Raw genomic sequence first — 25731 nt, forward strand, 5'->3', positions numbered from 1 at the left:
ATATTATCCCTGCAAATGACCATATGCTAATTTGTGAAACTCAATAAAATGCGTTTGATTGATTGAGAAGCACTGAGATTGAAAAAATGTTCTGCTCCACTGCTACTATTGGAGTTAGAAGTCAGGGTGTGCTTACATAGATGCAGTTCAGATAATAAAAAAGAATGGGCAATTAGATTAAGGTGGCGTTAGTGTTTCTTTATTGAATGGAATGTCCCTGTCCATTACTTTTATCTCTAAATGGTGACAGGTTGTTGTATACACTGTAATTGATATAAACTGCGTATGAAGCTGGTCATTTTTTTTTTTTTTGCGAAATAGCTCAGGGGGCCTATCATCGTGAGCAGGTGCGCTGGCAGAGTGTAGAGCAGAGCACCAGTTTTATGCATGTCCGTGGTTAAAAGGGTATACATTTAAGAAAAATATTCTCAGAGTTAGTGCATGACCTAATTAGTCGTTGGCTCTTTCTGTTTCTTTTTTCTGTTGTATGAAAATCGTGCACTGTGCCTGAGAAATTCAGGAAAAAACGACTGCGAATTCCAACGTTCAAACGTATTACAAATGACACTAGGCCGTGCACAGCAGTTCAAGACACGGCACCACGTGACATGCGGAGAACACGTTTTGTGTTACCGTAAGCCTACAGCTTAAGTAGTGGGAGTGTAGTGCTACGACACCACGGATTTTACCTGCTACATACATTTTTGTACAATAAGAAAAGTACTAGAAAAGTAGTTTTGTTTTAAAAGTAACACCACTGAAAGTGACACGAGAAGACGCGCTTCGCCTGCAGACATAGATATTTACACAAAGTATCGCTTCCAAACCACTCCCTGGCCAATGATAGGTCTGACCATAGCACTAAAGCCGCTGTACCTCACCAGGGGGCAGATTTACAAGCCCCTTGCACCTCATTTACGCCGCCGTTGCGTCACTTTTGTGACACAGCGGCGGCGCAAATCCTGCTCCATGGTGCAGGGGTACTTACAACGTGACGCATCTGGGAGATGCGTCACGTTGTAAAGCCCTGCGCCACATGTAGGCGTTCCTGTGCAGGAGGGGGGGGCATTCCGGCGCAGGAACGCCTCCTAAAAGTGGCTGAGTGAAATCTACAAGATTTCACTCAGTCACTATTAGGCCCATGCTGCGTCACAACCCTGCGCCTGCCTGAAGCAGGCGTAAGGATTGACGCAGCATTAACTAGATAGGGCCCCCAGAGCATTGCTGGAGCTGTGTCGCGCTTGCGACGCAACTCCAGCAATGCGTCACTTTTACGGCAGATGCGTCACGCATCTGTGCCGTTTTTGCACCATGGTGCGCCGCATTGTAAATGCGGCGCATCCATGATGGCGGAGCTGCGGCGCACAATGACTGGCGCATCCCGGATGATTTGCAGGGATGCGCCAGTTATTGTAAATATGCCCCCTGGCACTTTAGGAGGTGGGCTAGTTAGCGCAGAAGGTGTCACCTGGCGCGCTATTATGACTCGCGGTGTGACACACATGGCACAGGCCATACCTGTGTATTATATCTACCCATGATGCCGAGTGCATCCGGTCGCCTAAGCAAAGATGTGGGATGACACATTCTGAGGAGGAGAAGAGACTTGATTTCATGTTGTGTGCAGGGGAACGAAGCGACAGCCCACTGAGTGCATTTAAAGTGCTTCTTCATGACTTCTGTCACGTGTAAGAGCCTGGCCTTCAGGAATAGAAGCATACACCTAATCTATAGGAAAAACGATGCTGGCTATGCAGCTTGCATGATACCTACGCTCTTTTTCTACATACTTTCTTTTTCTTATGCTCCTTTTGAAGAACACAACAGGGGCCCATTCACAAAGGTAAAATACACATGTGCATAATTACCCATGTGCATATCTACTGTTACACGGCAGTGTAACACTACACATTTTTGCTATTCACCAGTTCTGAATTGAGATTTACGCATATGTGAAGACTTACATATCTAACTCCCTAAAATCAGGGGTGGAGCCTCCCACAGCAGGAATAGCAAGTGTAAAGTTATTACTAGTAACTTTGCACAAGTAGGTGCAGCTCTCCACCACTGTGACCTCCACACCGAAAAGCTGGGAGAGGTAGTTGCAGAGCTCTCCACCCAAAGGTTTGCGAATAGAATTTTGAGCTACATGAGTGGGATAACTGTAGTAACCCTTTACATACTGTTTCAAAGAGTGGCAGACGATACAGCCATTAGATCTGGCTTGAAGTTCAAAGATAGAGGCTACCCCAGAAAATTATTGTCCCATTCACTAAAAAGAGCAAGATTCTATGACCGGGACGCCTTGATCAATAAATCTGAGAGGACCAGGGAACCACTAAACAAGGTTGTCTTTGTTAGTAAATTTTCTAATTTGAGCAATCAAATTAAGAATGTAGTGAATAAAAACTGGCATATTTTGAATCACGATCAAGAAGCTAAGCTAGAGAAACCTATGTTCGCTTTTAAAAAAACCAAAAAGTTACGTGATTTATTAGTACATACTTACAGAGAAGATTATCAAGATAGCCAGAGAACACTGATAAATGCCATAGCGATTGGAAATGTCAGATGTGGAACCTGTAATATCTGCCCCCAATGTTTGCAAGCCACTGAAATAACACATAATGGTGTGTCAGTGAAATCCAGAACAATTAGTAACTGTAAAAGTAAAAGCATAGTATATTTACTATTGTGCCTGTGTGGTCTTGGATACATTGGGGAGACTGGTAGAGAGGCGCGTATTAGGTTTCAGGAGCATAGATCTGCTATCAAGACTAAAAAGATTACTGCACCTCTAGTTGCTCACTTTATTGAATGTGGCCATGGTGAAAATGATTTCATATGGTATATCCTGGAAAAAGTTAAAATAGGTAAAAGAGGAGGGAATATTCAATCAAAGCGAAAAATGCGCGAACAGTGGTACATCTCTCTTTTGAACACTGTTCGTAAGGGTCTCAATTCTAGAGAAGAATGGGATAGATTGATAGGGGCAATATAATGGATGGGTCGTGAATTCATGATATTAGACTCTAAGTTAGTGGGCCCTGTTCCCTTTGTAACTAGCTACCATCTGTTTTATATTTGTGGATATTCTATAACATTACCGCTGAATACTGTAAGAAAGAACTTTTTTAGCGGATTGTCTAGGTTTTATTTAAATGTTAGCGAGTGCCGGATTTAGTTTTGTGGCACTATTATACCAGCACTTTTTGTTAGGGTCGGTTGATATTAGATCTGTTAAACGACTTTTTGGAACTCAGGGATGAATATTACCAACTTTACCCTTTTAGATATCAGTGGGTCGATGCATAATAGATTACGGCTGTTCTTTTTCACATCTGTTTTAAACATGAGTTTTTTCGTGTGTTACATTATGCGGTTTCCTCTTTCCGTATGTGGACCTGAAGTGGCCTAATGTGGATGAGATTAATAGGGTGCTTTCGCTATGCTCTACGCACTAGTTGTTTTTTGCGCTGGCCGGAAATGGGTTTGGCAGGGTGTTTCAGCTATGTTCTATGCACTAGTTGTTGTTTTTGGAGCTGGACGGAAACGTTCCTTGCCGACTCACGTACCGGAAATTGATTAGCGACGTATGATCGTCGCTGCGGTGCTACACGAGTATTTTCTTTTTTGAAAATTATTTTTATTGCGGAAAGTATAAAGAATACAATCAGGTAAATCCACCCACAGGCACTTAAAGATGAAAAATGATCAAATCGATCGTACATGGTATCACACAGCCATTCAGCCCACAACCCGGAGGTCAGCGGCATAAAGTCATAAAGTGCCAGAATATAAAAGCATAAAGGTTCGCAAGGAAAAAGGCATATTTTTAGCATCCGCCGTTTTTTCCCCCTTTTGCGGTGTTTCCTACCCTCCTGTTCATTTCTTTTTCGGTAAAAAACTTAATTTTAGCATGTAACAGCAAAACAGTCCCCCCCCCAAACTTGGCATCGCTAGTGAAAACACGTGTAAATAGTTTGGTTACTTCCTCATGGCCCATTCGGGTACAGACATCACAGTTATAAGCAAACCTCTGGGAATCAAGGCAAATCACATAGATAAACAATAGGGAACATTCGTACGCTTCCACCAGGGCACTACCCCAAAACAAGTCCTTCCTCCCCGCCTCCCGCTTCGTCCTCCTCGGAACAAGACTCCTCAGGGGTAAACAGTTCAGCACTGGTGGCATCCGAGTCATCGTCGGGCAACCCCACAGCACACATTACCCTCCACGCTAGTAGGTCCTCCTGGTGCCTCTCATCCCTGCGTGTGCGCTGCATGTGTGTTTCCTCAGCCAAGGACCATTCCCTGACATCCTTAAGCCACAGGGACAATTCAGGGGCCCTCTGCCCCATCCAGGTAATAGCCACCCGTCGCCTTGCCAACACCAGTAGCAACTGCAGCAACTTATAGGATAAATTTCTCTTTTTAGGTTTGGGGACCAGGACCAACAGACAATGAAGCGGAGTCATGGCAATCCGGAGGCCCGTGACACGCCCAATTTTCTCCACCACCTCCTTCCTGAAGTTCCCGACCAGCGGGCACTCCCAGGCCAGATGCAGGAATCCGGCTCCCCCTGCCCCACATCTAGGGCAGTTGTCCCGTCGATCTGCAGAGATACGCCTCAGGGAGACCGGGGTCATGTAAGTGCGATGTACAAAATTGAAGTGGATCAGTTTGAACCGCGCATTGCACGACACCTTCCGGGTCAGGAGCCCAATACGTTTGCTCTGAGCAACCCCTAGGTCCGCCTCCCAGGCCGCCAAGGACGGCGAGACCGGCAGGGCGGAGTCCCGTCGCATGGCCGAGTACAATAATGTGACAAACCGCCTTCCTCTGCCGCAGGAGAGAAGGATGTTGAGGGTGTGGGATAACGGGGGTGCCTCTGGGAATTGCGGCCAGGTCGTCTTCGCCATCTCCTGGAGACCTCTATAGTGCAGGTATTGCCCCCCGCCCAGGCCAAAGGCTTCCGTAGCTTGTTCAATGGACACGAAGAAGTCGTCCGGGTAAAGGTCCGCCAATGTCTCGCATCCACCCTCCCCCCAGTCCCGAAAAGACATATGTTCCTCCATAAGAGTCACCGGGGCCAGGATCCACACCGGAAGCTCCCTATGAAAGGGGGCCCGCCGCAAAATTTTCTCAACGAACCGTTGCCAGACCCCCGCAGCGTGTCGCACTACATAGGGGAGGGCCTCGTCCGCTCCCCGTCCCCTCATCAGGGCAACCTGCAGCGCCCTCTCGTCCACCCTTCCCGCCAAGAGTCGCAGTTCCCAATTGTCCGTGCCCGCGAACCACCTCGCGGCTGGCAGGAGCTGTGCTGCATAATAATACAAGTCAAATCTCGGACCCTCCAGGCCCCCCTCCTCCCAGCTCCGGACCACGGTATGCAGGGCGACTCTGCTGCGCCCTCCTGCCCACAGCAAAGAAGTGAGCAGCGTGTTGAGCGTGCAAAATATGTTATGTTATGTTATGTTAAGGCCGTACTTTTAGAGCGCACGGCTACCCAAAGGGGTGTCCCGGCGCTTTGGCAAAGAGACCTGAAACCAGAAAACACAAAGGCAGCAGCACCACAGTCGCAGTGATTACGCGGAAAAGAGCATGGTCTTCAGCTCTTTCCTAAAAGCCAGGAGACTCTTGGCTTTGCGTAGGGAGAGAGGGAGCTCGTTCCAACAGCGAGCTGCCACAAATTGAAAGGACCGTTCTACCATCCGGACACGTTTGGCCGTGGGCACCTCCAATTTAGCCAAATCGGCAGATCGCAACACCCTCCGCGGCACATAGAAAGCGATCCGCTTTCTAATGTAATTAGGACCGATAGAATGAAGGGCTTTGAAGGCCAGCGTAAGAATTTTAAACCTGATTCTTTTAGAAATAGGCAACCAATGCAACCTATTCAGAAGCAGTTGGGCGCTGGCTCTCCTAGGCAGGCCGAAGATGGCTCTGGCCGCCGAATTTTTGACAATTTGCAGTCTGGCTAGGAGATACCTAGGCAGACCCGCAAAAAGCGCATTAGCGTAATCTAACCTAGATCCCACTAGCGCCTGGACTACTGTCTTCCGGTATTGTAGGGAGAGCAAAGGAAGAAACTTCCTCAACATCTTGAGGATGCCAAAACATTTCCCGGATATCCCCATAATGTGGGGGCGGAAGGAGAGATCATCATCAAACACCACTCCCAGATTTTTCACTTGGGAAGATGATTTCTCAGGGGGGAACATATCCTGGGGCCACCAGGACTTCCAGCCCGGGTCAGGGGCACAGCCAAAGAAAAGCAGCTCCGACTTATCCGAGTTGCATTTCAGGCTGTGCCGCTGAAACCACGCAAAGACTGCACTCAGACAGTCTTTAATCCTGTCGCCGTCAAAAGCCTCTCCTTTGCTGCATGTGAACAGAAGCTGGGTGTCATCAGCGTATGAGATGACCCGGGCCCCATAAGCCTCCGCTACCACCGCCAGAGGGGCCATATAGATATTAAATATGGTGGGGCTCAGAATGGACCCTTGTGGAACCCCAACCTCTAGCGATGGCATTTCAGCGGAGAACGGAGGAGCCCAGATCACCTGTCGGCGGCCCGATAAAAAGGATTGAAACCAATCCAACACCGTCCCCCGCAGACCGATCTCCCTGAGTCTTAAAAGGAGACCAGCATGAGGGACGGTGTCGAAAGCCGCCGACAAGTCCAACAAGACTAACATAGCCTTACCCCCTAGATCGAGCGTCTCCCTGATGGCGTCGGTCACCTCCACGAGGGCCGTCTCCGTGCTATAGTTCGCACGGAAACCAGATTGAGAGTCATGGAGAATGTTGTTATTCTCAATAAAGGTGGTAAGTGTGTGTTGAACATGCTTCTCAACCACCTTCGCCAGAGCAGGTAGGAGGGAGATCGGTCTATAGTTAGCCAGCAGCAAAGGATCTAACTGCGCGAGGGGAGCGGGCATAGGGTATTTTGCAGGACATACAGCATTCTTGGTAGCATCACCATTTTTGCAACCGCTAGTCGCCCCATGAGGGAGAGAGGGAGCGTGTTCCAGAAGGTTACAGACTGCTGCAGGGAGTGAAGCACCCGATCAGCATTGCGGGCCAGCAACTGCTCGTCAGACGAGGCCACCTGGATTCCCAGATACCGGAAGGCTTCCAGCTCCCATCGCAGCCCTAGACACGGGAGGCCCACACCCGGATCCACAGCACAGCCCGCCAGGGGAAAGATCAGGGACTTGCTAGGGTTTATACGCAGTCCCGAGGCCGCGCCAAAGCGGTCCAGCAACTGCAGCAAAATGGGCAGAGACTCCCTCGGGGACGTTAAATAGAACAGAGCGTCATCCGCATAGAGGGAGATCACATTCACAGTATCTCCAACCTTGATACCCCACTGCTCCATCTCCGTACGAATAGAAACCGCCAAGGGCTCTTTCGCCAGGGCAAAAAGGAGCGGCGACAGGGGACACCCCTGATGAGTGCCTCTTTCCAAAGGCCAGTCCTCAGAGCGGGCCGACCCAAGCCGAACTCTGGCCCGAGGTGCTCCGTACAGGACCCGGATCCAATCGCAAAACACGGGCCCCAGCCCTGCCAATTGGAGCACCTCTAATAGATACCCCCAGCTGACAGTGTCGAAGGTCTTGGCCAGGTCTACCAACACCAGTACCTGGGGTTCCTCCCTACCACGCACCTCATGTAGGACATGGTTCAGGCGCCGCAGGTTCATTGCGGTGTTGCGGCCAGAGATAAATCCACACTGTTCCTGGTGCACCAGCTGCGTCATGTAAGGCGCCAGCCGGGTGGGCAGTAGTCTAGTAAGGATTTTCACGTCCGTATTAATCAGAGTTATAGGCCAGAACGCCGCAGGATCGCAGCCATCTCCTCCCGGTTTTAGAATCATACAAACCTCCCCCTGATTCATGGGGGGCGGGAGGGCGCCACACTCCAGTGCCTCATTGTAGACCCGCAGAAGGAGGGGGTCGAGGACATCCTCAAATGACTGGTAGAATTCAGGCGGGAAGCCGTCACCGCCCGGGGCCTTAGCCCTCGGCAGAGCGGCTAATGCTACTCTAACCTCTCGGAGCGTTAAGACCGCGTCCAGTTCCTCCGCAGCCTCCTTCGAGAGGGCCTGGAGTGTCAATCCCTGGAGGTGAGGCCGATAGGAGGCCTCCGTTATCGAGGAGTCGGCAGTATACACCACCTGCAAGTGAGATCGAAGGACTTCAAGAATATCCGACTCCGAGTGCACCATGCCCCCAGCAGGATCCCTCAGAGCAACTATCCGCTCCGGGCGGATTCTCTCCTAAGAATCCAGGCCAGCAGGTGACCAGACTTGTCCCCCTCATGGTGGAGACGCTGCCGGTATTGGCCCAGAGTGTACCTATCCAGACGGGTAAGGATGTCATGGACGCACACGAGGGCCATCCTCTCCGACTCCGGATCCGAGTCAACGGGATCCGACAGAGACTGACAGTGCCAAAGTCTATCCTCCGCGACCCGCAAATCCTGGAGCAACTGCTTCCGGACCCCATAGGTGAGGCCCATGCATGCGCCACGCACCGCCGCTTTCAGGGCCTCCCATTTAGTCGAATAGGGCAGATCACCGCCCTCCCAATTCATATCTACATAATTATTCAGGGCTGTGCCACATGTTCTCTCCCCACCTGGTCCTGTAAGAGGTCCATCGGCATCCTCCAGGTCCGGGGACGGGAAGACTGGGCAACCCACTCCGCAACGCACGTCACTGGGGCGTGGTCCGACAAAAAACGGGCCTGGTGGGTAACCGTCAAGGAAAGGGACGCATCAATATTAGCAGCGAGGATTCTATCCAGCCTACTATGGGTGTTATGTGTCGGGGTATAACAAGTATACAGTTTCTGTGTGGGGTGGCCCATACGCCACACATCTGCAGCACCCAAGTTATGCATCACCTCCCGGAGTCGCCGCCGTCATACGCGGTTTCGTACCAGAACGTGGGGGGTGCCTGTCCAGATCCGGATCCAACACACAGTTGAAATCCCCAAACCAGAGGAAGGGGGCGTCCAGATCCGAAACAAGTGTCTCCTGAAGATGTGAGAAGAAGTCAGGATCATCCACATTAGGGGCATACGAGTTTAAAATCAGGAAATCCCTAGCATCCAACTTCACTCGCAGCAGCAAGTACCTGCCTTCTATGTCTGCCTCCGCGTACTGAACGGCGAGGGGATCCCCAGGCGCCACCCAGATCAGGACCCCCCTGGCATACGTGGAAAAGGAGGAATGGAACACCTGGCCCCTCCATTTTTTGGACAACTTCTGAGCACCCTCCTCATTCAAATGAGTCTCCTGCAGACACGCAACGGAGACCCCATGGCGCCGGAGGAAGGAGAGGACCCTGTGTCTCTTAGTACAAGTGCCCAGTCCACGCACGTTCCAGGTAAAGAATTTGTAACCCATAATCGGTGAGTACGCCCATCTGGGCTGCTATGTGCATTCACTGCGATCTGCCACCCATGAGTCCGAACAGTAGTACACTTGATGCCTTTAACAGTGCCCCTCAACAACAACACCCTCTCTCCTAACCATCGCAACACATCAAACCCCAAAAAACACAACCCCCCACCCCCGCCCACGAGCAAGATGACAGCAACAACGAAACATGCTTCCCTGCCCTCCCCCTGCCAGTGCCAGGACGTACACGGCCACCCCATCCACCCTACACAACACTCACTCTCAAACAATAGAACAAAACCCACTCCCCCCCAGTTCCCTACTGGATCCCAAGTCCAACAGGAAAGTCTTTAGGCTCAACCAAGTGGAGCAGTCCCAAGTCAGACATTGCCCCAACAGACGCACCCCCCAACCCACCATACAGCCCCCATCCAGCAAGATAAAAGTCCACCATCCCGCCCAGCAACAGGAGGTCAAACACCCCAGGCCCCGGGTATCAACAGCAAGGCTAGGACAACCTACAGGCCGCCCATGTTAGAAAAAGACAATGCTAAGGCCACATATCACCTCAGGACGGGACCGTCTCTGCCAGCGACTCAGCTCCACCAGTCTCCGGGACCACCGAGGCCGTGAAGATCGTGTCCTGTATCGTAGCTTGTAAGGTATCTGGGACCAGTACATCCCCAGACCTGGGTGGGCCCAGGCCCCCCAGCCCAGTCTACGCCGGCAAAGGATCCAGGAGCATAACGCCGTCCTCACCCACTGTGATCCTGGGTTCCTCAGGAGTCGCCGACCCAGACCGGCGCCTGCGTCTGCCGTGGCGCCGCCATGAAGGGCGAGTTCCCCACGTCTCCCGGGGTCCCCGCGTTCTCCTGGTGGAAGGTCGTCGCCTCTAATCTCCAGCCACACCCACACCTCCGCTGGGGACTCAAAGAAATGCGCCTTCCCCTGCGAGAGCACTTTGAGTTTGGCCGGGTACAACAGCATGTATTGCAGCTTCATCTCCCGGAGCTTTTGCTTTACCCCCAATTAGGTTTTTCTTTGCTCTTGGACTTGTTGGGTATAGTCGGGGTAGATGGACACCCGGCTGTTCTCAATGGTGAGATCCGGCGATTCCCTCGCCGCTCGCAGGATGCAATCTCGATCCCTATAGTTCAGGATCTTGGCGATTAACGCCCATGGGGGAGCCCCAGGACGCGGCGGCGGAACCAAAGCCCGATGCGCCCGCTCGATGACAAAGACATCCGAGAGGCCCCTTGGACACAGCGTTGTCCGGATCCAGGTCTCTAAGAATCGCTCCGCATTACCAGCCTCCAGCCGTTCCGGCACCCCCAGGACCCTTATGTTGCTGCGACGAGCCCTCCCCTCTGCATCCTCAGCCCTCCGCTCCAGGGCATGCGTCGTGGTCGTGAGGTGCGTGACCGCCTTTTTCAGAGAGGCTACTTCACCCTGGAGTTGTGTGATATTACCCTCAGCGTCCGAGACCTTATCCGCAACCTTCCGGAGATCTGTTCGCAATAAGTTGACGTTGATGGAAACTGTCTCAATCTGCCACTCCAACGCAGTGTGTGAGCCTTGTATGGCCTTCAAGAGTTCCGCCCGGGAGGGTTCGCCAGAGCCATCTGCCCCCTCATCTTGACCGGACTGGCGCGCAGTCCGCTGCGAGGGCAGCCGCTGGGTGGTATATTGCGTGATAGTATTGTGCTGCGTGGAGCGTGACATCCTGTCCTTGCGCATTGCCAGGACCTGAAGCGTCTCGACTAGCACTCCAGAGGGGTATCCAAAGCCTCCCCCAGCTACGTTTGCCCTGATGCACGGCGTAGGCCGGTCCCCCAGGGCCAGCGCACTGCGTACTGATGTCTTCAGCTGCAAACTCTAGGTGTCCCCAAGCTAGTAGTCGCCAGGAGGGGGTCGCCAATCTTAGCGGTGCGCTGTCATCCGGTATGAGGGAACCCGGCAGGAGGTACAGAGGCCAGTCTCCCTCCGAGCTACCAACACCACCGCCGGGGGGGGAGAAGCGGGGGGCGTCAATGCAGGATACCTGCCAGGCGGTCCGGTCGTCCCCAGAGGGAAAGTGAAGCGACGTCGCCCAGGCCAGCCCCCAGAGCACACACCACAAGGGGATCGTCCGGAGGGAACCCCAGGCCACCGGCGCTGTCAAGATCGCGTTGGGCGTCTCCCACGCCGGACCTCCCAGGACCACCACGGCAGCGTCCGCAGGGGCAGTATGGAGCTACAGTCAGGCCCCACTGGAGGCGCCCAGAAAAGGAATGGGGCCCGCCAGATGCAGAACGGTGATATCAGGCAGCACATAACACACTCTCCATTCCAGCGGCGGGGTCCGGGGCAAGCAGGCCGTCACAGAATGCAGGCTCTTCGCGCCGGGCGGGTAGCCCGGTCTATGGCCACTCACCACAACGCCCACAATCACGGCCTCCCGGGCCCCCAGGCCCTCCACCAACAATGTCCCAGCGGGGGTGGGGCACCGCAGTGCGCCGGCATGGGGCAGCGAACCCTCCGACCAACAGGCCCCCTCGTTGCGTCCAATGGCAGCACGTCCGTGGAAGCGAGATGCAGGCTCAACGGGGGAGGGGGTTGCAAACCAGGACTCGTGTGCCCCCCAGTGCCGCTCTCATCCGGCTGCCGCAGACTCTGGACCAGCCCTCCAGGACTCCAAGGGCAGAGGAGGTCCCCTCCAGGAAGCGCTCACCAGATCAGGAGGCCCCCACACCGTCCTCGAAGCAGCGTCCAGGGGGAAGGGCGGCCGTCCCGTCTCTCCCCTCAGCCTCCGGATCAAAGCCAGGCAATGCAGGCCGTCTGCAGATCTCGCCGGCCGCACACAGATCCCTCCGAGGTGGAGCCCCAGATGGCAGCGGGCTCCACCATCCTCAGAGCGGCACCTCGACCTCCAGGGATCGCAGCAAGGTAGGTCCGCCCCTTCGGCACCACTCCGGATTAGGCCGCAGACCCCGGCCTCACGTAGGCAGAGGTCCGGCTTTCACAGCGCCAGCTCTTTCTGCGAGGATACTCGCGGATTCCCGCTGCCGTCACTCAGGAAAGGGGCCACCAGTGGGAGAGGAGCCCTCGACTCCCGATTTGAGTATTGAGAAGCCCAAATAGGATAAATAAACAGGATTACTGGGTCCACAGTCCGGGAGCTGGTGGAGCTCACGTCCTGTCAGCCATGCTGCTTGGCCACGCCCCGATACACGAGTATTTAATCGCGCCCAGACTCGGTGGCGGTTAGTTCGGTACTTTTCTATGCTGGAGGTGTGCATTTAACTTTGACATTTACAGGTACGTGAATTGCTGTCGGGCTGTTCCTGCGGGATGTAGATATATGTGTTACTAAGCAGGAAGTAGAGGGATGGCTAAACGCATTGTTGCTTTCTCGTTTTTCTTCTAGATTAACCGCTGGCGGTGTTTTTTTTAATGTAATGGAACTATTGAGCTAGTCCATATCGTGGAAGGGACTAGGATTAGGTGAAAGTGGTCATTCCTGACTGAATATTTGGCCTTTGAACAAATGCCGTATGTAAGTGTGATATTGGTATCATTGAGAGCACCTGTTCACTAACTTTAAGTATACAATAGCTAATAGAGAAAAGGCTTAATATAATGTTGTCCTTTTCCTATAGATATTGCTGGTGGTTTTTATGCTTTATACATAACAGAACAATTTGGGTAGTTCTGTGTGCTGAAGAATTTAGGATCAATTGCGTGTGGCCGTTTCTGTCCAAATAAGTGGAGTTATATTATATGTATTAAACGTAAGTGCCATATTTACAATTTTCATATATAATGTGATGTAGATGGGTCCTTCTATGATAGATAGGCGTGTAGATATGCGAGCGTAGTGCTTGTAGGTAATATGTGTTTCTGCTTTGACCTCGTTAATAGCTATAGAGGAGGTAATTGGATATTGTTTAGCTTCTTTAGTCCCTAGGGTGGCCTGTTAATCTTAAACTTTATAAGACAACTAGTATAACTAGGATCATGAGCTGCTATCGTCTAGGTCTAAATGATTAGTACTATTTTTTATTTTTTATTTGAGAGTGATGTTTACTAAAATTATCTTTCAGAGTTTATGATAACCAAACGTATACAAAGAGCATCAAAAGATTATTTTGCTGCCACGAGTCGGCGGATTCTACTTATTTGATAGAGGTTAGTCTAATAACTCTTTAAAGAAATACATACAATTATAGCATCAGGTAACTGGCACTAATTGGGAAAATATATTTCTTGATTTTCTATTCCCTTTTTGCAGACATTGACAGATCTTTTACTGCACCAATTATCCAAACACAGGAGGTCTTTTTAGTCCCATACTTAAAGGTACTATATTAAAATAAGAAAATAAAAACTCTATATGGTATGATATAATATTGCATGCCTTGTTCTGGTTTATTCTCTAGCACCCACTATGAGACCAAAATATTAATGGTCGAATTAGAATGGTTTAGGTCCTCTGGGTCATTATTCATGGTTGGATGCAATACCGATCAAGATCTATATATTGACTAACATGCTATGTATAGATATATGAAATGGTCATTCCATATTGAATATTGGCATGGCATCGATTTGAGACTACATGAGGGTATTGTCTTCCCACTATAGACTTATATGTGGAAGCAGGTATGCTCTTTGTAAAAAATATACATATATATATCTGCTGTATTCATGATTCACGAGTATGATTGTTTGGTTTCTTTCTGTCATATTGGTACATTTATTAAGCACTAGGTATTTATCTTTGAGCAACGAGGTTATGTAAAAATATGTTTTTTAAATGTATGTTTTTCTGTGTCAGGAGACACTCATAAATGTATCTTTTACTGTTTTTCACAGATGTGTTTTTGTTAAATGGGAATGAAAGCAAATTTTCCTGAAGAAGGTGTTGGCTACCAAGTGATTGCCCACCGAAACGCGGCGATGCCTATATGAGTGGACAGTGCATAACGTTTTTTGAGACAATTGTTCTATATGACACTAAAAAATATGAACCAATATTGATCTCTTTGTATGACTTCTGCATTTTCCCTCTGCTAATAGGAATTATTTTTCCTTCATACTGTTCCATTTCTAACATTCTTTTTTATATATGTGGTAACTTTCGTAATTGTTTTATGCTTTTTATTAAATGGATTAGAAATGTATTTCTGATAGGATTGATTGTGTGATATATGATGTTTGATATGTTTTTAATATTTTTGGAATAAAATGTGCGTATATTTTTAAAATTTGTTATCTTTACATTTCCTCTTTGTTCAAATCTCACTTTTGATATTGGTGCCGTTTCACATAACGTATGTGAGAGATTTCACCCAAAGGTGATTTCTGTTTTAACAATTGACAGCATTGCTGTCAGGTAAACCTATTGTTACTGATTCTTTAAAATATACATAGTGTGGATTATGACACCACCCAGAGGAGTATCTATCTCATTGGACTTCCTAAGTGCCGATTTTTTACAATGCATGAGGGATTATTTTACATCTAAAAGGTACACTGATTTATCACCCATTAAATTCCGTATTCATATCATGGGTGCACTATATACAGAAATACATCATTTGGTTCTTTGTAAGTTCATTGCAGCAGGCTTTTTAATGTTCTGATTGGGGCTCAAAATGCAAATCAGACCTTTTGGTTCTGCTAGTGCTTTGTTTAATAGGCAGGAATCACAACATTGTGCCTCGCGGAATGACAGAGCCACAAGTCTACACTACTATGCAGCTTTACTCTTTTTAGGTCGAGCCTAGCGCAGAATGCATGTGCTGCACTATGGGAGGCTTCTTGTGAGCACTCCAAACTTCCCAGAAACTTCTCCGTGTGGGTGTGACTCCTCCCACACATTTGATTGGCCTTTGCGTGTGGCTTTAAATAATAAAAACACGCAAATGGCCAAAGGCGGGTGCATGTCTCACCTCTTCTCTAAAGGTTCCCTCCCATTGTGTTTTGCTCTCGGGAGCGAGCAGCGGTGCGCAGGGTGGCAGCTACATTCCTCCCTCGTCGTGGATCAGGTGGATCATCGTGGATCAGGTTACTGATTTGCCTGGAATCACAGGATGTTGAACGTCCTTGTCGAGACTCAAACCTGGTTCCCCAGCCTCAATGTTGACCGCCCTTGCCGTTAGGTCATATTCTCTCCCTCTCCCCATCCATGATCCCCTTGAAACATAGCTTCTCCAGAAGTAATTTCAAATAATTTTTCACACTCATCTGTAGTGGTCTAACTTTGTGCATAACAGGTGTGGCATTTTTTTAACTTGATTCCGTGCTCAAATCCTTTAACTCTACCAATTTTGCCTTTAAAAAGATTTGAACATTTAGAAATCATTAACTGTATAAGATCCTCATCAGTATCCACAAATAATACTGGCATATCTCCTAAAACAACGGGGATTTCATGGCCTGGGCGCAAGTAAATTCCTAACTTTGCTAAGTCCATCCACCCTATAATGTCCTGACCTTTAACCTCCACAGGCACTTTAGTCTAAATCTGTCTTCCAAGACACTCCAAAGATGACATAAAATACCCAAGAAGGCTAATATGTTGTTCTCCAAAAGCTTTTGGATTCATATCAGGTTGAAGAAGATTCAAGAATTCGGCAACAAATTATAAAAGGCTGTGTCAGCCATAATTGTGGCAGGTGCTTCTGAATCCACCATAACTGCCACCTGCTTCCAATCAATAGTGCTTGACACAAGGGTCCCATTGATTTTTTTTTTTAGTCTGAGGATCACCCGGTGTATCTACAGTTAAAAGGACATTAGTGAATCTATCTATACATTCCTGTACTCCTTCATCATTGTCATATATAATAACATTACTAATTTTGACTGTGTCTGCACCACTAAGCAAACCCCTACAAACAGCCTGAAAATGTCCAAAACCTACGACAACTATTACATTTCTTTCCTTCAGTAGGACAAGATGGGTTATTCCCCATTTCACTTCTGAAGCCACGACTGTAGCAAGTATTTTGCCCTCTTCTGCTTCTGTTCTTATAACTAACAGCATAAACAGAATTGTCCTCAGAGACATGACTGAAAAATACACACTCTCCCTGACTAGATATAACTTGTGTAGTAATAATGGACCTTTCAATGCTTTTAGCAAGACCTTTAGTTTGTGATACGTAGGGTTTCGGCATGTTAATAGTCGCAGTTTTTTTTTAGAAAACGAATTAAAAACAAATTGCTTTCATATAAATATCAATATTGTTCTCAAAATCGCATGTTGATGCCAAAATTCTCAAAATAGCAATATACTCTTCAACAGTTTCGTTACTAGATTGCATTTAAAAAAATGTTGTCTCTCCAGAAGCACACTTGACTTTTCAAAATTCTTTCTTTTGCTTCCAAATAAACATCCCAACAGGCATTTCTGCCTGTAGGTGCAGGAGCTATGGGCAAATTGTCAAACACTCTTTGACTTGATATGCCCAAATGATTAAAAAAGAGAGCCATTTACCTTCCTGACTCAAAACTACTGGCATCAATTGCTGTACGGTAATTCTCAAATATGTCCAACCATTCCATCCACCTAATCTCTGGTTTACCAGCTCTTTGAAGGATTGGCGGTGGATGCACAACCCCTTGACTAGCTGCAATGGCAAACAAATATGTCGGTACTTAAAATACAAATCCCATCTAATGCTCTAAAATGGAGTAAAACACTTGCTTAAATACAAAAATCGCCATTCATGCAAAGAATTTTTAAAGTGGTGAAAACAAGACGAAGAAAGTGCTCAGTCCCTCAGTTTATGTGAACCTAATCTAAAATAGCCACAGGCGTCTTACATTGGAATCACATTCATACGGATGTACGTTGTTACAACGCATGCTTTTACTACGCATGCCTTTACAACGCAGGTTTTTCAACGTATCCCCGTGGATAGTAGGGAAGGTGTGGGATAGTAAATTAAACGATTACTTATCCTAGAGCGCCCCCCTGCGCAATTTGTTGTAATGACTTGCATTGAAAAACCTGCGTTGTAAAGGCACTGCATGGTAAAAGTTGCGTGGTAAAGGATGTTTCCCCATTCATACAGGATGAGGCTTCCAAAACCCAAAGCCCAATCCAATATGGCCGTCAGTGTTCCATATGAGCGACCTGTTGACTTACAAAGTCACAAAACAGGACACATGGTTCATAGCAGTCAACCCAAAGGGGTGACATGTTGACTGTTCATGCATAGCCACAGAAGACAAACTGTTTCCCGCCCTCTCACCCTCTGCCATATAGACATATTTCAGTTGTGCTTGAAAGAGTAAATCTTCATAGCGGAGAATTCAAGGGTATTGGCCTTTCAAGAGAAAATCTTACTTTCATTTTCAAGGCAGCTAATCCACTATGAAGGAAGAGAGATAATCGTGACCTGGAGTAAATTAATTGACATTTCTTTTATTGATACATATTTTTTATTGTTATACACAGGTTTCAGTCTTGACGAGAGACATAGGCAAAAGCCATATCAATCTGAAAGGCCTTCCTGTAGAGTTTCCTATGGATTACATTTCATACAGTCTACTAAAGGTAAATGTTATGCACTTCTGAAAAAATTCTATTATCAACACAGCATCATCAATTTTTTGGCAATACTTTTGTCCTCTAGATGTTCTTTACTGTTGAACCTGTATGCTGTGAATCTCCAAATGGAAAGGTTTTTCACAAATTGTGCGGACAGCAGGAGTGACTTTATTGTTTACACTACCCCATGTACAGCAGCCCCCCGACCTGCCAATGTTATGATATTTTATGTTATGTGTATTTACAAGGTAAAATGCACTGTCATCTGCAAGGGTAACCTAGTGCTGAGCAGGTGAGCATGCTTAGCCCTGCCTATGGGAGGCTGGTTAATTGAAAAAACAGGACTTCTGCTTCTTGCAGAATTCAAGAAGAGATGAGGAGGTTTTGATGTGGAGTGGGAGGTTATTTCATGCCATAGGAACAATCTAAGAGAACATCTGCCCTCCTGATCTGGTTCTGTGTATGTGTGGGATGTGTGAGTAGGAATCCTGTGCAGCAAAGGTGAGTGGATGGTTGGGTAAGTGATGCCTGAGTTGTGTATTGCCCTGAATGTGTGTGAAGAGTTTGAATTGAATATGTTTGTGTATTTTGAGCCAGTGTAGTTCCCTGAGATGTTGTGTGATGTACGTTCTGTGTGGGATGTTAAGGCTGAGTCTTGCTGCCGAGTTTTAGATGGTTTGTTGTCTTCTAGTGAGTTGCTTGTGATCCCTGCATTGAAGGTGTTCCCATTGTCCAACTTCCTGGTGACAAGGGCATGAGTGTCAGTTTTTGTAGTGTTGGTTGAGAGCCATTTGAAGATCTACCTCAGCAACTTCAGTGTGTTGAAACACGATGTAGTGACGGTGTTGACTTGTGCGGTCATGTCCAGATTGCTGCCAATGATTATTCCGAGGATCCTGGTATGGGTTCTAAATGTGGGTCCGAGTTCGACTGATCACCTGTTAGAATTCCATAGTGAGGCGTTCTTGCCGAAGAATGCTACTTCTGTCTTGTCGATGTTGAGATTGAGACAGTTGGCTTTTATCCAGTTAGTAACTTCGGTCATGAAGGCAGTGAACTTGTTTTTTGTGCTGGGGGTCCGAGACATAGAGTATGTGTCATCTGCATAGGAGAGGATGCTGATGTCATGTGTGGATGACATTGGCCAGAGGGATGCATTGAATAGCGTGGGACTGAGTATCAACCTGAGGCAATCCGCAGATGAGTTTGAGGGCTTGCGAGGAGTAAGGTGCAAAGCTGACATCTTGTTTTTTATCTGTTCAAAAGGAGCAGATCCAGCAGAGAGTGGGTCCTTGGATGCCAATCTCGTACATACTCCTGATGAGGATAGGGCGTGAGACCATATCAAATGCTGCAGAGATGTCCATGAGAATCAGGTCTGTCGTGTCTCCTCTGTCAAAGATCATGCAGATGTGATCTATGGCAGTGATGAGTGCTGTTTTTATACTGTGGTTGGGCCTGAATCCGACTGTGTGGTGTTGAGGAGCTGGTGGCTGCTGAGGTGATTGGTGAGGCATTGCTTGATTAGTTTCTCCAAGACCTTTGCCGGGTATGGTAGGAGGGATATGGGTCTGTAGTTAGAACGTGTGGCTAGGTCAGCGTATGGGTTCTTGAGCAGGGCCATGACAGTAGCATGTTTCCAGTTGTCTGGGAATGTGGCTGAGTTGTTGGTGATGTTGAGGTTGGGTGTTTTGGTAGGAGTCCCTTGGTGAAGCCATGATGGGGCGAAGGAGCAGATGGAACCCCCAAGTGGATGGTCTTCATGGTAGCAGTGATTTGGTTGGTGGTGACGGCAGGCCACGAGGCCAGGGTTTGTTCATTAGCCATGATGGGAAGTTGAGTTGCGACAGTGACTGGGTCTGGTTGAGGGTCAAAGTTGCTGTATAAGGAGCTGATTTTGTTACAGAAGAATTACGAGAGTCTGTTGCAAGGGTCTTGTGAAGTGTGATGTTGCTGGAGACTGCAGGGGGCTCTTTGAAACCTTTGATGAAAGCAAGGATTTCCTTGCTGCTGTTCGCGCTAGCATCGATGCTGTCTGCAAGGGCTGTGTGCTTGGTGTTCCGTACCTGCTGGTGGTAGCATCTTAGCGCTAATTTGATGATGTCTTTATCTGCAGTGTCTCGACTTAATCGCCATTTGCGCTCCAGTTACTTGCAGTGGCGTTTCATCAGCAAGAGTTCCTCTGTGCACCAGCTAGACCGTTGCCAGGTGCTTGTAGATAGGTTCTGCTTGAGGGAAACCAGGGTGTCGGCACATGTGGTGATCCAGCTGTTGAGGTTTTTGATGGTTTTCAGCAAGTCACTTGTGTGCTCGGGCCAGTGCTATGAGAAGACTGAAACCCACTCCTCTTCTGGGACACTTTTCCAGCTGTGGCGAGTGCTTTCAGCGGTGGTAGTTCGATAATTGTTTGTGGATGGCCAGGCTGAAACTGATGAGGGCATGGTCTGTCAAGGTAATAGTTGCTGGCTTATCGACTGTGATGCTGCTGATTGAGGAGAAAATTGGGTCTAATAGGTGTTGGTAGGTTCGGTAATGTGCTGGGTGAGACAAAGATTTCCGAGGTTTTGTAGCTGGCCTGTAGAGTTTGGGTCAACACAGTCTTCTAGGTGAAAGGTCAGGTCTCTGAGGAGAATAAGGGGTGCTACAAAGTTTGTGATTTTGATGGCAAAATTGGTGCAGGGTCCTGGTGGGCTATGTACGAGTGATCCCTCACAGAGAAGTTGGTTGAGATCCGTATCTTGAACGTGAGGTGTTCCATGTAGCTGGTGAGGGTGTTCATGTAGGTGGTACAGCTGATGGTATCTTTGACTATGAAGGCAACTCCACTTCCGGCCTTGTGCTGACAATCTAGTAGCCTGTGGGGATGGCAGTAATGATGTCTAGTGCTGAAGTTGGGTTTAGCCATGTTTCTGTGAGAAAGAGCAGATCCATATCCCTGTGCCGTGTTTGGTGAGCAAGTGGGTGATGAGAAGCATGCATGTGTGAGCGTCTATTTTCTGCCAATAAAAAAGCATAATGATTTGAGCTTATGCTAACATTAGCCCGTGTTTACACTGTCCTCCATCGTGCCTCAACATCCCAATATGTCACGTGATAGCTGTTGTTGATTCCAGTTCCAAAAATAACCTTTTTGTAGTTTCTTTTGAGTAAGCGGAAAGTGTTCTCAGAAAAAGTTCCTCATTGTACTGAATCAAGGACATTTGTTATTGTTCCTAGCTTATGTTTACAATGTATCAGCTTAATTGAACAGCTAAGACTGTGAGAATGGTTAAAACTCAATGTACCACCATGCTGAGAGAATCCTCAAATGTATTCTGTAGTTAAATGTTTCTTCCAGGATGTTTTTTATTGGTCCAAAGCCTGATCATCATCTCCTACCGCACTCTCACTGTAGACTCCATGACGCCGGCTTTCATGGAATCGCCTTCGAATGGATCCGCTCCTTCCTCCCCGGCAGAACCCAAAGAGTCAGACTTCCACCCTTCCTCTTCGAACCCACAGGGATCAATTGCAGAGTACCCCAAGGATCGTCCCTCAGCCCCACGCTTTTCAACATCTACATGGCCCCCCTCGCCACCATCGTCAGAAAGCATGGACTCAGCATAGTATCCTACGCAAATGATACCCAGATCATCCTCTTCCTCACCAAGGACCCCCTCACCACCAGATTCAGCTTCCAGGAAGGAATGAAGGATGTTGCATCCTGGATGAGCATCAGTTGCCTGAAGCTTAACTTGGAGAAGACAGATGTCCATATACTCAGACCCTCCCCTTCTGCATGGAACAATACCTGGTGGCCCACTGCTCGCGGCAGTCCTCTTACCCCTACGGACCATGCCTGGAACCTCTGCATCATAATCGACTCCTTCCTCACCATGACCTCCACCTGCTTCAACACCCTCCCCATCCTTTGCAAGACCTCCCAATGGATCCCCCCCCCCAAATTAAGAAAGACCTTTACCTACACACTCATAGCCAGTAGATTGAACTACGGAAATGCCCTCTACACTGGGAACAACAAATCTCTACTCTGCAAGCTCCAGATCATACAGAATACAGCAGCCAGACTTGGCATCTCCCAACAGAAAGACATCACCCAACGCTGCAAGACTTCCACTGGCTATCCGTCGAGAAGAGAGTAACCCTCAAGATACTCACCAACGCCTACAAATGCCTCCACAACACTGGACCCTAATATCTCAACAAAAGAATCTCCTTCCACGTACCCAAGAGAAACATCAGTTCTGCCAACCTGGCCCTCGCCAAAACCCCACTCATCCGCAGAGCCAGAACAGTGGAAGAGCCTTCTACATTGCAGCAAAGAACTGGAACGCGCTTCCAATCAACATCTGACATACCACCACTCTGTACATCTTCAGGAAGATCCTCAAGACCTGGCTCTTCGACTGAGCCCACCCAGCCCCTTGAGACCCTTACGGGTGAGTAGTGCACTTCAAAATTCCTTGATTGATTGATTGATTGATTATCATGTATTTGCACAGAATGTATGAACAGCTTTGCCTAAAGCCCGATATAAGAGAGCGGATGTGCTAACAAGACAGACCCCCTATTCCCCATCTTAGAAGGCGAATCTATGCCGGATTTAATTTTGAACTGTACTGAGTTCTTTGTATTGTGACATAAATGTTCTACTGCAAAATTTGCTCAAGGCACCTTTTGTGTATTTTGCCAATTAATTCTTATATAAAATCTTTGTCTGTCATTTTTATGAGAATGTTTCAGCATCATTTTTAGAAGTCATCCTAATTAGAAAAGAGACGGTTCCAGTCGGGGAGCATCAAAGTCCATAACTTCAAATGAATTGGCTATAGGTATTATACCTTTGCGGTCCAGACGGTTTGCCCCGAGATTTAAATTGACCTATCCAAATCCGATCCTGCTTCCAGAAAGACGAGGTGGCTGACAGAAGAACAACAACATGAGTATCAATAGGGACTGTAAGCAAAATGAGGGAATGAAGTAACCGGAGCAGTGTATCCTGGGAGTTGTGGTAAGCATAGAGAATAGGGATGCAGTGGATGATAATAATGGCTCTGATTGTTGGATTTGTTGGAGTTATAATTATTGTGGTTCTGATGAGGTTTTTGTACTTTTGACGAGAGGTACCTCATGTTGCGAATTGAATTGGTAAATTTGCCTCACAGGAAAGGTGTACTATGAGGCGCTATCAGATGCACCAAATTAGAAACTCAACTTTCTTGTGTGAGTGTATTAACAGAGCTCAGTGGTTATTTGTTCTTTAGTGCACAGGGAGAGGACACTCTGAGTAGTGACTTTCACAGGTCGAGAGTTCACTTTAGTGCAAGAGTAGGTAAAATTCTTGTCTCTAGAACACATTTGTGTAGTCGAAGCAGGCAAAAGGAGTAAAGATTAAAAAGAGACATAAGAGCAATTGAAGTGTTGCATTAGTGCGGAGCCAAGCAGAGATTGGCTGGTGGACAGTGAAACTGTGCTGTGATAGAGTGACCTTTGACAAAGACGCGCTGGGATTTTGGACGGATTAGGGTGATTGTTGGTGTGAGAAGAGTGAAAGTTTGAACCAGGACTGCTCTCGATTGTGCTTATAATGGGGAATCCATTGTCTAAAAGAGAGGAGAATGAAAATAAGGATGAAAAGTGATGGTGAAGAAAGGGTTACACACGTGCATTCGGCTCAACCAATGGCACAAATATAATACAAAGACAGGGAGCTCCGATTTGTGGCATCTTCCACATTCCCTGAATAGAGATTTGGAAGAGAAGAATGTATGATTTATAAACGCAATCTAGACCCACATTATTTGAGGCGATAAATCTTTGGGAACAAATGGCGAGTCAGAAGAAGAGTAAGAAATTTGTATTTAAAATTCGTAGTAGATCTCATTCGTGGAAAAGGGAGCTAGATGAGGAAAGCAGAGAAAGTGGAGAGAGGACGCCATTGAGACAGTAGGAGCATATCCTCTGCAAGAAAAAGAGGAAAAGGGAAAGGAAAAACCTGAGAAGGAAACAGATACATAGAGCGAGGAAGAAGCCCTTGTAGAGCAACGTCTTATTGTGGACCAGCCCATATAATGTGTAGTAGCTTTGACCGTAGGGTGACAACAGACTATAGGACACTAGGACCCTGTGGGTCATAGGGCAGTGACCAGGTCACTGGACACCACATCCTGTAGGGACAGGAAGTGGACAGAGAAGCTCAGGACCGGGAAGAGGACAGACATGCTGCGACACGCTCCAAGAATAATAATAAAGAGAACACTCACACTCACTTGCCGTCCTGTGGTTCATGCGCCGACTGCGACTACCAAGACATGACATCTGGCGACTAAGGGAAATGGACACACGCGTGACACGTTTGCGTGTTCAAAACGATCATCACAGCAGCGGCGGAAGAAAAGACGCAGGGAGCTACACGGGAGCTCACCCCAACAGCGTCCAACGAAGCGCAGCTGCTCACGGTAAGGAAAGCGTCAGCTAGCAGCTCGAGTGCCCGAGAGTGAAAGCGCGAGGTCCTCGCGCTTGAAAATCAAAAGCACGAGGTCTCGCGAGGGGACAAAATCTCGGCGGCCATAACAGAGTCAGGCGAAGGAATCCAATCACAGCGCAGGAACAACACGGCGGCCATTTTAAAGACAGGCAACGCGAGATTTCGATCGCGAAGTCTCGCGTGATTACAGGCGGCCATTCTATGTGTGACACCAAGGCACAGAAACATTAAAAAGTGCATGGCAGCCATTTTAGGGGCAGGCAAACAAAGAAAAAGTGAGGAATAAAGAGAAACTAGAGAAAGGAAAGAAAAAGGGACACAAAAGATCCCCATAACAAATAGAAACAAGCAATAAGAGAGAAATAAAAGGAGAAAGTAACAGGATCACTACAAATACATCAACAGATAAAGGAAATAAAAGGGCAACAAGGCAAAAAGACCAAGGATGCCTGAAACAAAACAAAGTGCACAGTATCGCAGACCACTGCCATTCAGCGTATCGGAGCCACAGGTGGGAATACGATGGGAGAAGTGGATTGTGAAGTTTGAGCGATACATGGAAGCAACAGATGTAGTAGAAGGAAAGAAACTAGGACTATTCCTGAATCTGGTGGGAGATGAAGTGGATGACCTTCTGATAACGCTCCCAAAGAGCGAGACAAGCACATACAAAGGACTAATAAAGTGTCTGACAAATAAATTCGATCCTCAAAGAAACATTGCCTTTCAAAGATATAGCTTCAACATAGCTTTTCAGCAGCCGGAGGAGTCAATGGATGATTTTGCAACGAGACTAAGGAAATTAGTAGCCCATTGTGAATTTTGGAAAAATACGACAATGAGCAGGCCATCAGCCTAAGACTGATAGAAGGCTGTCGTGACACAGACTTTCGTACGAGAATACTGAAGGAACCAACCACGCTAGAAAGAATTCTAGATCTAGCGAGAGAAGAAGCAAGGGGGATGGCGCATGCAAGACAAATGGACCGACGAGAGGAGCAAGTCCACAGAATGACAGACACGGGTCGAACTGGAAACTGGAAGAAAGGGTCAAAGGACCAGGTGACAAGAAAACAACAGGGGTCACAGTGTTACAGATGCGGGCTGGAATTTCCACATCGAGGAGCATGCCCAGCATTTGGTCAGATATGTCGAAAATGCAAGAGAAGCAACCATTTCGCCACCATGTGCCAAGGAGTGCATTTCAAGAGTGAAAGAGGAAGGCCAGGGAGACCGAGAACAACAACAACAAACCGACATGTGCGACACATGGAAGCGACCACACGGAGCT

This window comes from Lissotriton helveticus, chromosome 5_1 (assembly GCF_964261635.1).
Source record: "Lissotriton helveticus chromosome 5_1, aLisHel1.1, whole genome shotgun sequence".
In the NCBI taxonomy this organism is placed as follows: Eukaryota; Metazoa; Chordata; class Amphibia; order Caudata; family Salamandridae; genus Lissotriton; species Lissotriton helveticus.